Raw genomic sequence first — 12471 nt, 5'->3', positions numbered from 1 at the left:
TGCTCCATGCTTAGCCCTCTACAATGACATGCACTACCTGGCAGGTGGCCTGTCCTCAAGGAGCCGGATTTCATTCTTGGCTGCACTCCCCCGCCTAGTCTTCTGTCCAACCATCTCTCTAGGTCCCAAAGCAAGATCCTTGGTTTTAACTTACTTATCTCTGCAGAGACAGAAAGGCCAATGATAGTGCGGTGATGGAGAAACGACAAGAATACCGGTGGGTGGTGTGCGTGGTGGGAGGAGGCAAACTGGAAGGGCTCACAGAAGCCTCAGGGGATGAATAGGCGTTGCCAAGTAACCAAGGGGAAATGGGTAGATTGATGGATGTAGCCTCTCTTCTTAGATTAAATTAAGCCCTGTATTGGACTTGCATTTGGATTACCTAGGAAAACTGGCTTCTGAATTTGGATTACCTAGGAAAATTGGCTTCTTAGCTCAGTTAAATGCACACACATCTTTTTAGGAGATACCAGTGATGCTGGTGATAGGAATAATGAGCTGCTGATGGCAGATTCGTGTACAGGCCGGCCACCTGGCATCTGTCAGGTTACCACAGTCTTCTGTCGCCTAAGTACATGATAAATGAATGGAGGCAGCTCCCAAGGCTAAAACTTTGGTGAGTTAAATTGTAAAATTGTTAATACTTGCTGAAGAATTTTGAAAAGATTGGATATTGTCTATCCCTACATTCTTGTGAACGAAAAATGTTCTGCAGGTTGGTTTTCATATCTGATACCGAAGGTAAAAGTGGTCCCTTCCACATGGCTAAGGGTCAGGTGCAGGATGAGCAGCTCGCGCATGTGAAAAAGTGACTGTGATGCTGGCACTGGGCACTGTGACTATCGCTGTGGCATCTAGGGTTGTTACCTCATAGGTGGTCAGAGGCTTAAACAGTTACTTAATCATACCAGCAACCAGTTGACTTTTAAATGTTTTTATATACCCTGTATAGAATATATTTTTGTAGTTTCACATGTTGCTTGTATTATAAAAATTAAGGCTATTAAAGATGGTAAGATTTAGCAAAGAACTTTAACTCCACATGCTTTTGATGCTTCCCTGAATTAATAATTTTCATGTCCATCATATTTTCTCCTTGGCCCACAATTCATCCCATATTTGGATCTTGGCAAATGATGATTTGGTTAATTAGGCAGTCTGTTAACTCTGATTACTAAGTTATAACAGATCATTGTAGAAGCAATTGGATTCAAAGGCTCTTCATTTTATCAAAACAAATTTACATTTATGGATAAGTATGTTGAACTGCAGTAGGTTAAAATGATACATTTCATAAGGAAAATTTAAAAAGGATAAAAATTATTTCCTCCTAAGTTTTTTTTTATTATGACATTCATCACATTATCTTTCACTAGGAGTATACTTAAAAGCTTGGAATTTTCGTTTAAAGCTTGAAAATTATAGCTGACTTAATCCTTCTATTGCACAAATGTGACGGATCATTGCATTTTTACTTAGGCATCACTTCCTGTAGCAGACATGTGTGTTTCAGTCCGAGCACCGTGGGCTCTGGCGCTAGACTGACATGTGGGAATGAGTCTTGGCTGTGTTGGAGAATTGGCCAGCCAGTTGTAGGCTTGCTCCGGAAGGCCTTGGCAGTGGGTGAATAACATGGGCCTTTGTGGTCCCTTCTCTTTCTTGTCTAATGTTCATCATCACTTGAGGGCAGTTGGGTTATCAGAACCTTGCTTGCTCTCTCCATCTTCATCTCTGCTCCCTTCATTCTTATCTCAGCACATAACAGTCTGTGGGAAAGGAACAAACAAGTAAACACAAGAATAATAGTTTCGATCCATCAAACCCTGACATTTATATTAATTCCCCCCAAGATTCTATCAGGTATCAGTAGCATTAAAAAAGATAGCACCTTGCCCAGCTGGTGTGGTTCAGTGATTGAGCATCAACCCTTGAACTAGGAGGTCAAGGTTGATTCTTGGTCAGGGCACATGCCCAGGTTGCCGGCTGGATCCCCAGTAGGGGGCATACAGGAGGCAGCAGATCAATGATTCTCTCTCATTATTGATGTTTCTCTCTCCCTTCCTCTCCCTGAAATCAATTACAAAAATAAGATGACACCTCACTCTTCACTTCCTCCCTGCCGTGCACACATACCCACATGTGTACATTGATGGGCACACACACACAGCACTCAGCAGCTGGCACCACGAGGTGTCGAATCGGTATTTGTTGAAGACTGATTGGAAAAGTGAGAACACTGGCATCTCCCACCCCCAGGCTCCTCAGCTGCTCTCAGAGCTGGTCCAGCATCTGGGACCCTGTCCAATATTCAACCATTGGAATAAATGGAGTTGATGAGTTTAATATTTATTTTTAAAATGGGGTCACTAAAGTCTGACCTTCATGGATTACTATGTTCTAGATTCAAGGGAAATGGTGTCTTACTGATTGAAGATTGGCATGGCCATAAGTCAGAAATAGGAGACCTTCGTTTTTAGCTTGATTGAGTGGTAGCGTCTAGCATATGCAGAACTGGCTTTTCCGAGTCTAGAAGACCCTGCTCATTAGAAGGAGCAGCGCTTTGTTTAACTCGGAATGGAATTTGAGGTTTTATGAATTTGATTCTGTCTCTTAATTGGGAACATTTAGAAATAATCCTGGCGACCCACATTGTGGAGGCTCAGAGCTGGTTGATCGGGGGAAAGTGGTGTTTTGAGCTCTGACTTGACAGGTTTGAGTGACAGCCTGAGTAATTCAGTTTCCCTACTTCCCCATTTCTTCTAAAAGAACCAACCAAATAAGGAGTTTTAAGAAACCCAAGCCATTCTGGATGATGTGAATTCTTACAGTCATTTTCAAAAGAGGTCGTTTGACAGAGAGATGTACTCTGGGACTTTTATGTGTGAGGTAAATCCATTAGAACGTAAATGTGTTTAAAAACGGGGACTTGGTTACCTAAATGATCCACATATTATAATAAGGTGTTGCCAATAGAGCAAGAGAATCCTCTGGAAAACGGGAGTCTAAGGAGCGAGATAAGGAGTGAAGTCCACTTGTATTGTTAAGCATCCCTGGAAAATTCCTATCCCACAGCGGTGGTCCCCACGAAGTGTTGATGGCAACATCAGCAAGCTTTCTCCATTAAGCACTTGTTTAATACACGGTATGTGGAGAGAAGCAGATGACTTATTGGGAGGGTGGATTCTACAGCTGTGTGGTTTATTAATTACACTTATTCCTTTAAAATGAACCTGGGTGAAACAGTCACCCCTTCTGTGGGCATGGTTAACAGATGTTTACTGTAATTCTTTGCTCAGTGAAAAAACTGCCTCTTCCACCCAACAAAAACAGCCACGTTTTCTTGGCTAAATCAAAACTTTGGCGCTTGGGTCTTACTTTATATATCACGGCTCCAGTCACACAGCCTTTCCAGCGTGAGGCTTAGATCACTGCGGCCAACATCTGCAGGAGCGCTTTGCTCACAGTGATCTATTATGTGAGTGCTCCATTCTTATACTGTTTTTGGCGTTCGCCCTTCCTCATTGAAACCAATATCGTATGTGCAAGCCTCTTTTTGTTTTTCTTGCATAAGCATGTCAGCCCCTCCTTAAATCTTTAAGGCTCTCATGTAGGCCTGATGACCATTTTAGGGAAGATTTTAATCATAGAAAGCTTCACCTCAATCTGTGAGTTTGGTTTTTGCTGGGCTTTCTCTGAAATAAAAAGCATCTTCTTACCTCGTATTTTGTGTTTGAAAAACGCTTTTTCTTATTGTGTATTGGGCCTACTTTACCCTCTCACTCCTCATATTTTTTTTTTTGCCAAGTCCTGTTTTTTACAAGCACTGAATGGTCGTGAACCTTTAGATGGTCCCGCCCACACCTGCCATTCATGGTTCTAGTAGGTTTTTCAGGAGCGCTCCCCCCCCCCCCCCGCCCCCTTCTCCACTGAATCCTCAGGGAGAGTGCTGTCTGCTCTTCGGCAGCAGAAAGGAAAGGCAGACCAGAGCTCTGCTGTTCTTGGGACGCTCCTCTCTGTGGAATGGAGAGCCGGGTGGCTCCTCTTGTGGAGCGTCCATTGCCAAAGTAAGCAGGGACCTTGCATAGCACAGGAGAGGAAAAAAGAAGTAATATTAAGGGAAACATGTTCAAGTTGGGAAAAGAGGAGCTAGAAATGGGCAGGAGGCCATGGCTCACAAAACTCAAGCCATCTTTTTAATTCAGGTGGAAAATCAGGGTTTGATCATTTTGGTGTATTTTATAAAATAAAAAATCAGTTGTTTTTCTACAACTCCAAGTCTCTTCTTTGATCCTATTAAAAATAAATCTTGAAATTGGGAAACCAAAATTTATAGGCTACTTCACTGACAATATGTGGTGGTTGGAGAGACTCGAGTTCTGCGTTTGTTCAGTTACTTCCTTGTGGTCTGGTTAGCACTGAGGGATACCTGGGGAGGTCCGTCAGTTTGAAACCAAGGCTGAAACTATCCAAATACGATTCTTATTTGGTCTGACTTGAAGAGAATGGAAGAGAGATCTGAGAGGTAAAATGAACCAAAGATGTCTACTCTGGCCACTTGGCTGATTAGTGGACATATTATTTGTCCTTTTAAATGATTCCAAATAATGCATAACATTCCAGACATTTTAGTGTTTCAGAATGTTTGTGGATGGCAGGCTTTGAAAATGTAGCCAATTTGCAAAACAAAAAAAATTAGGATAAAAAAATAGCCTTAAAGTTTCTGATTCATTCATTCTCAAGGTTGAACATTTCAAAGCTGGGGGAAATCAGCAAAGGTCTTCTTTGCCCATGCCAGATACTTGTGCCCCTAAATGTTGCTGGGAAGGAGGGAGGGCCCAGGAGCATTCTGGGTACTGGTATGTGTCTGTCACGCCCAAGGGGAGGAATCATGGCCGGGCTCACACGAGCAGCTGATGGGAGAGAATGGGAGCCCAGAGGGACGGCCTGGCGCGGGCTGTGCGCTAAGGGCCCCTTCAACCCGCTGAAGAGCTCACCTTGCGAAGAGCCCTGCTTCCCTTGAGTGTTGCCACAGGGAAGTCTGGGAATTGTGGCCGGCGGAGTCAGGCTTGCCTTCATTCTGTTTGATTCAAAAAATGTAATTAAGATTTAAAAACTTACATGAAGGAAAAAACCCCAAAGCCTACCCCTCACTCCCCAAAAAGGGGAAGCAAAGCTATGTAAAGCACAGATTATTAGATGATGGCTCACTGCTTCCCCACCCCCCCCCCCACCCCCCACCCCAGCCCCTCCAAGGCCGTAAGAGGATTGTCAACAGTGCCTGAGTGGTTTCTCTGCTGGAAACTGGAGTTGGAAATGGGCCGGTGCGCACCCGGAAGGGAATTGAGTTCGACTTCCTTTCAGTCCTTAGGGCAGGCTGCGTGCCCTGGCTTCTTGCGTGGTTTTGTCCCTTGGGTTCGTCAAACTGTACATAGTGGCAGATGACATCTCTACAGTGTGGGCCCCCAAAAGTATCAGAGCAGAACTAGCAGTCCCGAAAGCCTTGCTCAGTAATTTAGTCTGCAAGTTCTCAGGTCCCGCTGAGTCAGTCCTGTCGGGAGCAGCACACTAGCACTATCTTACTGAACCCTGACAATACTGGGAAGTTGCTACTCTTAATGCCTTCATGTTCCAGATCAGCAAATGGAGGCTCAGAGAGGCCGGCTCTGTTAACTCACCTGGGGCTGTAGAAAAAGGAGCTGAAACAAGCCAGAACTGTAGCCCCGTGAGCATTAATGCCAGGGCCAGTCTCCTGTAGTGAAGGTGCTGCGCTGGGGGTGCCATGCGGGGGCCGGGAGGGTTGGGAAGGGGGTATGGGACTCTATACTATTTTTGCTACTTCCTGTAGGTCTACAATTAATTCAAAATTAATTTTTAAAATGGCAGATTTTACACTTGTATCAAGGTCTATTTGCTGTTGAAATCCAGTTTATCCACAGGTCCGCCTTCTTAGACCCCTTGCCCAGCATGAGAATGGTCTCTGTCCCACCGTCTCACGGTCGGCTATAGCTCAGTGTACTTAGGGACTAACATTTCTCCTGGCTTCTCAATGCCCTTCCTTACCGTGTCCTCCTGTCCCCCCTCAAATGCCCCCACCCTGACCTCAGGGAGGCAGAGAACCCCCCCTGGGAGGTCTCCTGGGAGTCTCTCAGTAAATGCTTTCTTGAGAAAAGAGATGGTCTGAGATTTTTATGGTTTTCATAATGAATTTGTAATGGCTGATGAGTGCATGGAGACGCACTGTGCATCTGAAAAGGAGACTGGCAGTGGGAAACATTTACTGGCTTACAGCATCCTATATAATAAAGAACTAATATGCTAATTAGACCAGATGGTGGAACGACCTTCTGGAACGACCTGCTGGAATGACCAGTGGGCGAGGCCAGTGAGCCTGTGCCGCCAGGCCAGCCATGATGGTCCCGGTGCCCCCGCTTCCGCAGAGGTGGCGGGAGAGGCGGTAGTGCAGGCCCGGTCTTGGTCCTGGCACCGAGCCTTCCACAGAGGCAGCTGTAGGAGAGCGGGTCTAAGCTGCAGTCAGACATCCCCCAAGGTCTCCCGGGCTGCCAGAGGGATGTCTGACTGCCAGCTTAGGCCCGATCCCTCGGGCAGTGGGCCTAAGCTGGCAGGTGGACATTCCCCAAGGGGTCCCAGACTGCAAGAGGGCGCAGGCCACGCTGAGGGACCCCCTGAATGCACAAATTTTTGTGCACCAGGACTCTTGTGTAAATATAAGCCACATTATTTGTGTAGCAGAAAAACGACTAGACTCAAATTCAGAAAACCTATCTTTTAAAGCCATATCTTCTGCTAACTTATGTGATCTCAGTTCCCTTTTTTAGGAAATTATTAAGTAGAGAATTATGTTCTACAAAAACTTCCATGCATAAATAATTTTGTCACATTCTGTGTAACAAAACTTCAAATCTGTATCTTTACTGAGTAAAAATTATTACTCTAAATTTGCTTGGTCTTATGACTGGAGAATCAAGCTCTAAAGAATATATTGGTAGATCTGTTAATTGGTTGATTAACTCAAATTATTTGAAATCTTTTTCTGTTTTAATAAAGATGTTTATAGCTACAAGTTTCCCTCTCAACACTGCTTTACCTAGTCTCTCATAAGCTTTGGTATGCTATGTCTTTGTTTTCATTCATCTCAAAGTATTTATGTTTTATTATGTCTTTTTGTCCTATTATTTAGGAATGTGTGGTTTAATTTCCATGTTTGCTAATTTCTCAAATTCTTTGTGTTATTTTTAATTCCAATCCATTTTAATTACTTCAGTAATTTTTAAGTTATTGAGGTTTGTTTTATGGCCCAGCTTATAGTCTATCTTGAGAGTGTCCATGTGTGCTCGAGAAGAGTATATCATGTTGTTGTTGGGTGGACTTTTCTATAGGTATCTGCTGAGTGTCTGTATGTGTCTGTAGGTGTCTGGTAGGTGTCTGTAGGTATCTGTAGGTGTCGGTAGATGTCTGTAGGTGTCTGTAGATGTCTGTAGGTGTCTGTAGGTGTCGGTAGATGTCTGTAGGTGTCTGTAGATGTCTGTAGGTGTCTGTAGGTGTCTGGTAGATGTCTGTAGGTGTCTGTAGGTGTCTGGTAGGTGTCTGTAGATGTCTGTAGGTGTCTGTAGATGTCTGTAGGTGTCTGTAGATGTCTGTAGGTGTCTGGTAGATGTCTGTAGGTGTCTGTAGGTGTCTGGTAGATGTCTGTAGATGTCTGTAGGTGTCTGTAGATGTCTGTAGGTGTCTGTAGGTGTCTGTAGATGTCTGTAGGTGTCTGTAGATGTCTGTAGGTGTCTGTAGATGTCTGTAGGTGTCTGTAGATGTCTGTAGGTGTCTGTAGGTGTCTGTAGATGTCTGTAGATGTCTGTAGGTGTCTGTAGGTGTCTGTAGGTGTCTGTAGATGTCTGTAGGTGTCTGTAGATGTCTGTAGGTGTCTGTAGGTGTCTGTAGATGTCTGTAGATGTCTGTAGGTGTCTGTAGGTGTCTGTAGGTGTCTGGTAGGTGTCTGTAGGTGTCTGGTAGGTGTCTGTAGGTGTATGGTAGGTGTCTGTAGGTGTCTGTAGGTGTCTGTAGGTGTCTGTAGGTGTCTGGTAGGTGTCTGTAGGTGTATGTAGGTGTCTGTAGATGTCTGTAGGTGTCTGTAGGTGTATGGTAGGTGTCTGGTAGATGTCTGTAGGTTCTATAGGTTTCTGGTAGAAGTCTGTAGGTATCTGTAGGTGTCTGGTAGATGTCTGTAGGTATCTATAGGTGTCTTGTAGATGTCTGTAGGTGTCTGTAGGTGTCTATAGGTGTCTGGTAGATATCTGTAGGTGTATGTAGGTGTTTGTAGGTGTCTGCTAGATGTCTATCTGTCCTTGATATTGCTTGTGTCTTCTATTTTCTTATTGATCTTCTGCCTAATTCTAGGCAGTATTGTTAGTGGTGTATTGAAGTCTCCAGCTATTGTTGAATTGTCTGTTTCTCTCGTCAGGGACCCTGTTTTGTAGGTAAAGACTTTCTTGAGACCAAAAAGAGCACTCTTGTTATGTACCTGCTTCCAGTACTTCATTCAGTTTTAAGATTTAAAAACTACACACTAATGGAAAAGCTTAGTTTTATAATGGGGCAGCTCTCTGGCACTAATAGAGGTGTTTAGGCCATATTTGCAGGCAAAGAGGAGTGAAGGGTGGTGGCTCATGTATTTTATTGTTGTGGCAGCCAGTAGAGTCCAACTGAGGGCAAACGGACATGACCTTCAGTAGCGGGTGACGGGGCTCTGACTTACCCGCTGTAAGTCAGTGTTTGACCTCTGTGCTTCACTGGCTCCATAGGCACGGACTAACCCAATGCAAACATGTTCCATGGGGAAAATATGCCCCCCCTTCTTTTTTTAGCAAATTAGAATAAAATGGAATTTTCTCGTTGTTCCTAAATCTATGGCTCTACTGCCCCTTCTATGTGTGGGCAAACTCCAGGTGCATCTGTCATACAGAAATTGCTTTTCTGCCCAAACACAGAAACGTGAAATAAACCAATTTGGGCACAAGTAGTATATGCTAGATTTACTTAGTGTCTATCAAGCGTCTTCCTACACTCGTGTATTAGGGCGAGTCCGGAGTTGGAATTCCCTGCCTCGGCACCGGTGCACACACAGCTCCCACGTGGACAATGGTGCTCCTTGCTGATGGTTTTTGCTAGCAGTATTATGGCCAAACATTGAATTTTTTTCCTTTGCAGCAGTATGTTAAATTTGTTCTAGACATATGTCAATGAGAAAGCAGGGGGTGGGGCAAACACACACACATATGTAAAAAGAGAATTCCTTACTGAATACATTTTTTAAAGGCATTTGTCTTTGATTTCTTTATTTCTTTAGCCATTTTGTTATCCTTAACCACATTTTGATGTTTATCAATGAGCAATGAAATCGTTTAGCCATGCTTTAAATTCACTCTGAGTGAAACATGGTTTTTCAGAGGAGATTGTACATGTTAGAGGCATTTTCCTTTTCTGTCATCTGGGAACATATGTCATAGGGTTGATGGTTGGTGGAGGAAGCCAAGAGGTTCTGTGTCTTAAGTTTCTCTGAGAAAGGAATTATTGTCTTTGTTATTTCTTTTTAACTTGTGGCCTCCCTACCTGCTGGGCTTCCCAACAGCCGACAGGTAACCACTCTAGCCCCGTACTGCTGCCAGCATTCTTGGTTCACAAATATGAAGTAAACAGAAAATCTTGCTAATTTGAGCCTAGTTGGAACCTTAACACTATAATGAAGAACTAATTTGAAAGCAGACAGACATATCTCACAAAATTAGAGCCAGCTTTTAAATGATCTTAAGGAATTGAGAGTAAGAATGGTGTTATGCAAGAGCGAGATGCTGACACATGGAGGAATAAAAGCTGAGAGAAGATTCCTCATGGAGCCTTTGCAATGACACAGTCTTACTTGGGTTGCCACCCAGGCTGATCTAAGTGTGGGGCTGATAATGTACCTTAGAGGACAGGTTTGTGGTTGAAATGCTCTTGATAGATTTTGACAAATTAAACAGTGGTAAAGATGTTTGGAAGTTAGCCACGTCTTTACCATTATTTATGTCAATGAACTAGAAATCATTGGTTAATTTGCAGTTCTTACAGTTTTATGATAACTGCTGTTGTTGTGCATTTAACCATGTGTGGCATCAACTCAGCGGGATGCATCTTATGTTGTCAGCTACCTTTTGACATCATAATAGATTTCAGTTGCCAAATCTTTCTCGACAGAATAAGATGTGGAAGAGCTGAACGGAATGTTTGGATCAGACCCAGACACAGACTGTATGGTGGCCTCTCCGAGATTAAAGAGCTCCGACGGCAGTGTGAGAGAAATGAGGCCCTGTTGATTTTTGTTTTTATTCTTATTGTTTGCCCTCACCCCATCCTAGCATCATGTCCTCCGTAGGCGCCTTCCATCGGGAATTTAAGGGAGCCTGTTGTTTGGTGTAGCACTCTGCATGATGACCAGATGGACTCTTCTGATCGCCGCGCCCTTTAGCTCTGACGCACCTGGGTGCCGCTTGTTGGGCTGGACCACGGTTCCATAGTCTTGTATTTTTCCTCATCATGCTTTAGCATTGGTTACATTATTCCACAGAAAATATTGGTATTCTCCTTGGGTGATTAAAGACCCTGTTGGAAGGGAATTTTGTAGCTACGATGTTTCTTTCCTCCCTCCCTTTTTTCTACTTTATTCAAAATGCCTCCTTAATAATTGTCCTCTTCTATAGCTATTATTCTGGACCTGCCAAAGAGGGAAGAGTGTTAGTGGACACCCTGCCTTTTTGTACATTTGTTCTTTGAGATTCTCTATTCTTACCTTTAAATGATTTATTTTTAGGCCCTCCATTCTATGTGTAACGTTTTTGTAGATCCCATTTTGACCTGTCAGCATCTTGCCTCCCGTTTCTCTAGGTCATTTGCTCTGCTTGTAAGCATTTTACGACCCCATTGGCCAGGCTTTCATCGTTCCATTTCATACACCTCCTTCAAGTCTCTTCAGAGGAGCTTCCTCCTCGTACTTCCGGTGAGCTCGGCAGTAGGGCAGGGTGAGGTGTTTGACCGAAGGGTCCCCAGTTCCTGCTCCCTCTCCTGTGGACTTCGGTCCTGTGTGTTAGGTGCCTTGTTTGGAGTTTCCATTTGGCAGGGACTCTGCTACTTAATGTTGCCATAGCCTTGCCTTCTCTCGACATCTAACAAATGTTAACAGTGATTAAAATGATCAGTTATCAATCCGTAGCCAGGAAGAGTTTATTAAGCTTTTCTAGCACAGCTCCGTTGCCCTTGAGAGGAAAGTTTCTTGTATCACAGAACAGCACTTTTAAATCAGATCCATGGACTTGTTGGGCTCCTGCTACTTAATGCTGTAAAAAGGTTTTACATTATCCATTTCCCATCTGGAAAGTGTATGCCCTTTGTCATTGCTTCAAGAAATAGCCAATATTCGTGTATTTGAGATAAATTCTAATAAATGCAGTTGTGTAATGTATTTGGGGGGGATAAGCATTCTTAACAACCATTCAAGTCAAGAAATCAAACTTTGCCAGCCCCCTAGAAGCCCCTCAGGTGCCATATTCCACTTCCAGTGCCTTCCAGAGGTAACCAGGGCTTTTATAGTAATCATTTCACTTGATTATTTTATTAGGTACATGTGCATCCATAGACACCATAATTTAGTACTGCCCATTTTGTGAAAGTTGACATGTCTTCTAAGTGTCTTAATGTACAAGTTTCTCTCTCTTCCTTTCTTCTCTTCGCGCTGCCCCTTCTGGAGAACCGGCCACTTGAGCTGTAGCTTCCGAGAGTCCGTCCCTTGCCTCTCACTCCTCTCCATTTCCTGCACCTCGGCGGCTGGGCTCAGAGGCTCACATTTAATCCCTTGGCAAGACTCTAAGTGATGGTGTGTTCTTTCATTCAGGAGGGACATACTCTCTTATTCTTTCTTTTTGTAGTGTTAACAGTCATTAATGCTCACTCCCTAGATTGATTAATTCACTGGGAGTTGCAAAATGATGATATTCTAATTCTATTGTATTAGCTTTTGTAATTTTCATCTATTCTTTGGTTACTCTGTGAAACTCTTCATGTAGAAATAAAAGATACCCGGGCCGGCGTGGCTCAGTGGTTGAGTGTCAACCTATAAACCCGGAGGTCACAGTTTGATTCCTGGTCAGGGCACATGCCCGGGTTGCAGGCTTGATCCTCAGCGAGGCAACAGATCAATGTTTCTCGCTCATCATTGATGTTTCTATCTCTCTCCCCCTTCCTCTCTGAAATCCATAAAAATTTATTTTAAAAAAAGAAAAAAGTTTGGCTCAGTGGATAGAGGGTTAGCCCGAGGACTGAAGGATACCTGGCTTGATTCAGGTTAAGGCCATGTACCTCGGTTGCAGGCTCAATCCCCGGTCCTGGTTGAGGTGTGTGCAGGAGGCAACCAATCGATGTGTCTCTCTC

The 12471-nt window shown here is 43.8% G+C and overlaps 1 protein-coding gene across 7 annotated transcripts in view; it reads left to right on the top strand.

Annotated features, from left to right (window-relative positions):
- FOXP1 (forkhead box P1) overlaps positions 1-12471 on the top strand; it is a 565106-nt gene that overhangs the window by 226302 nt on the left and 326333 nt on the right. The gene's annotated exons all lie outside the window — the stretch shown is intronic.

This window comes from Eptesicus fuscus, chromosome 18 (genome assembly GCF_027574615.1).
Source record: "Eptesicus fuscus isolate TK198812 chromosome 18, DD_ASM_mEF_20220401, whole genome shotgun sequence".
NCBI lineage: Eukaryota > Metazoa > Chordata > Mammalia > Chiroptera > Vespertilionidae > Eptesicus > Eptesicus fuscus.
Note: the sequence above shows the minus strand (reverse complement) of the source record. Positions and strands in the feature narration are given on the sequence as shown.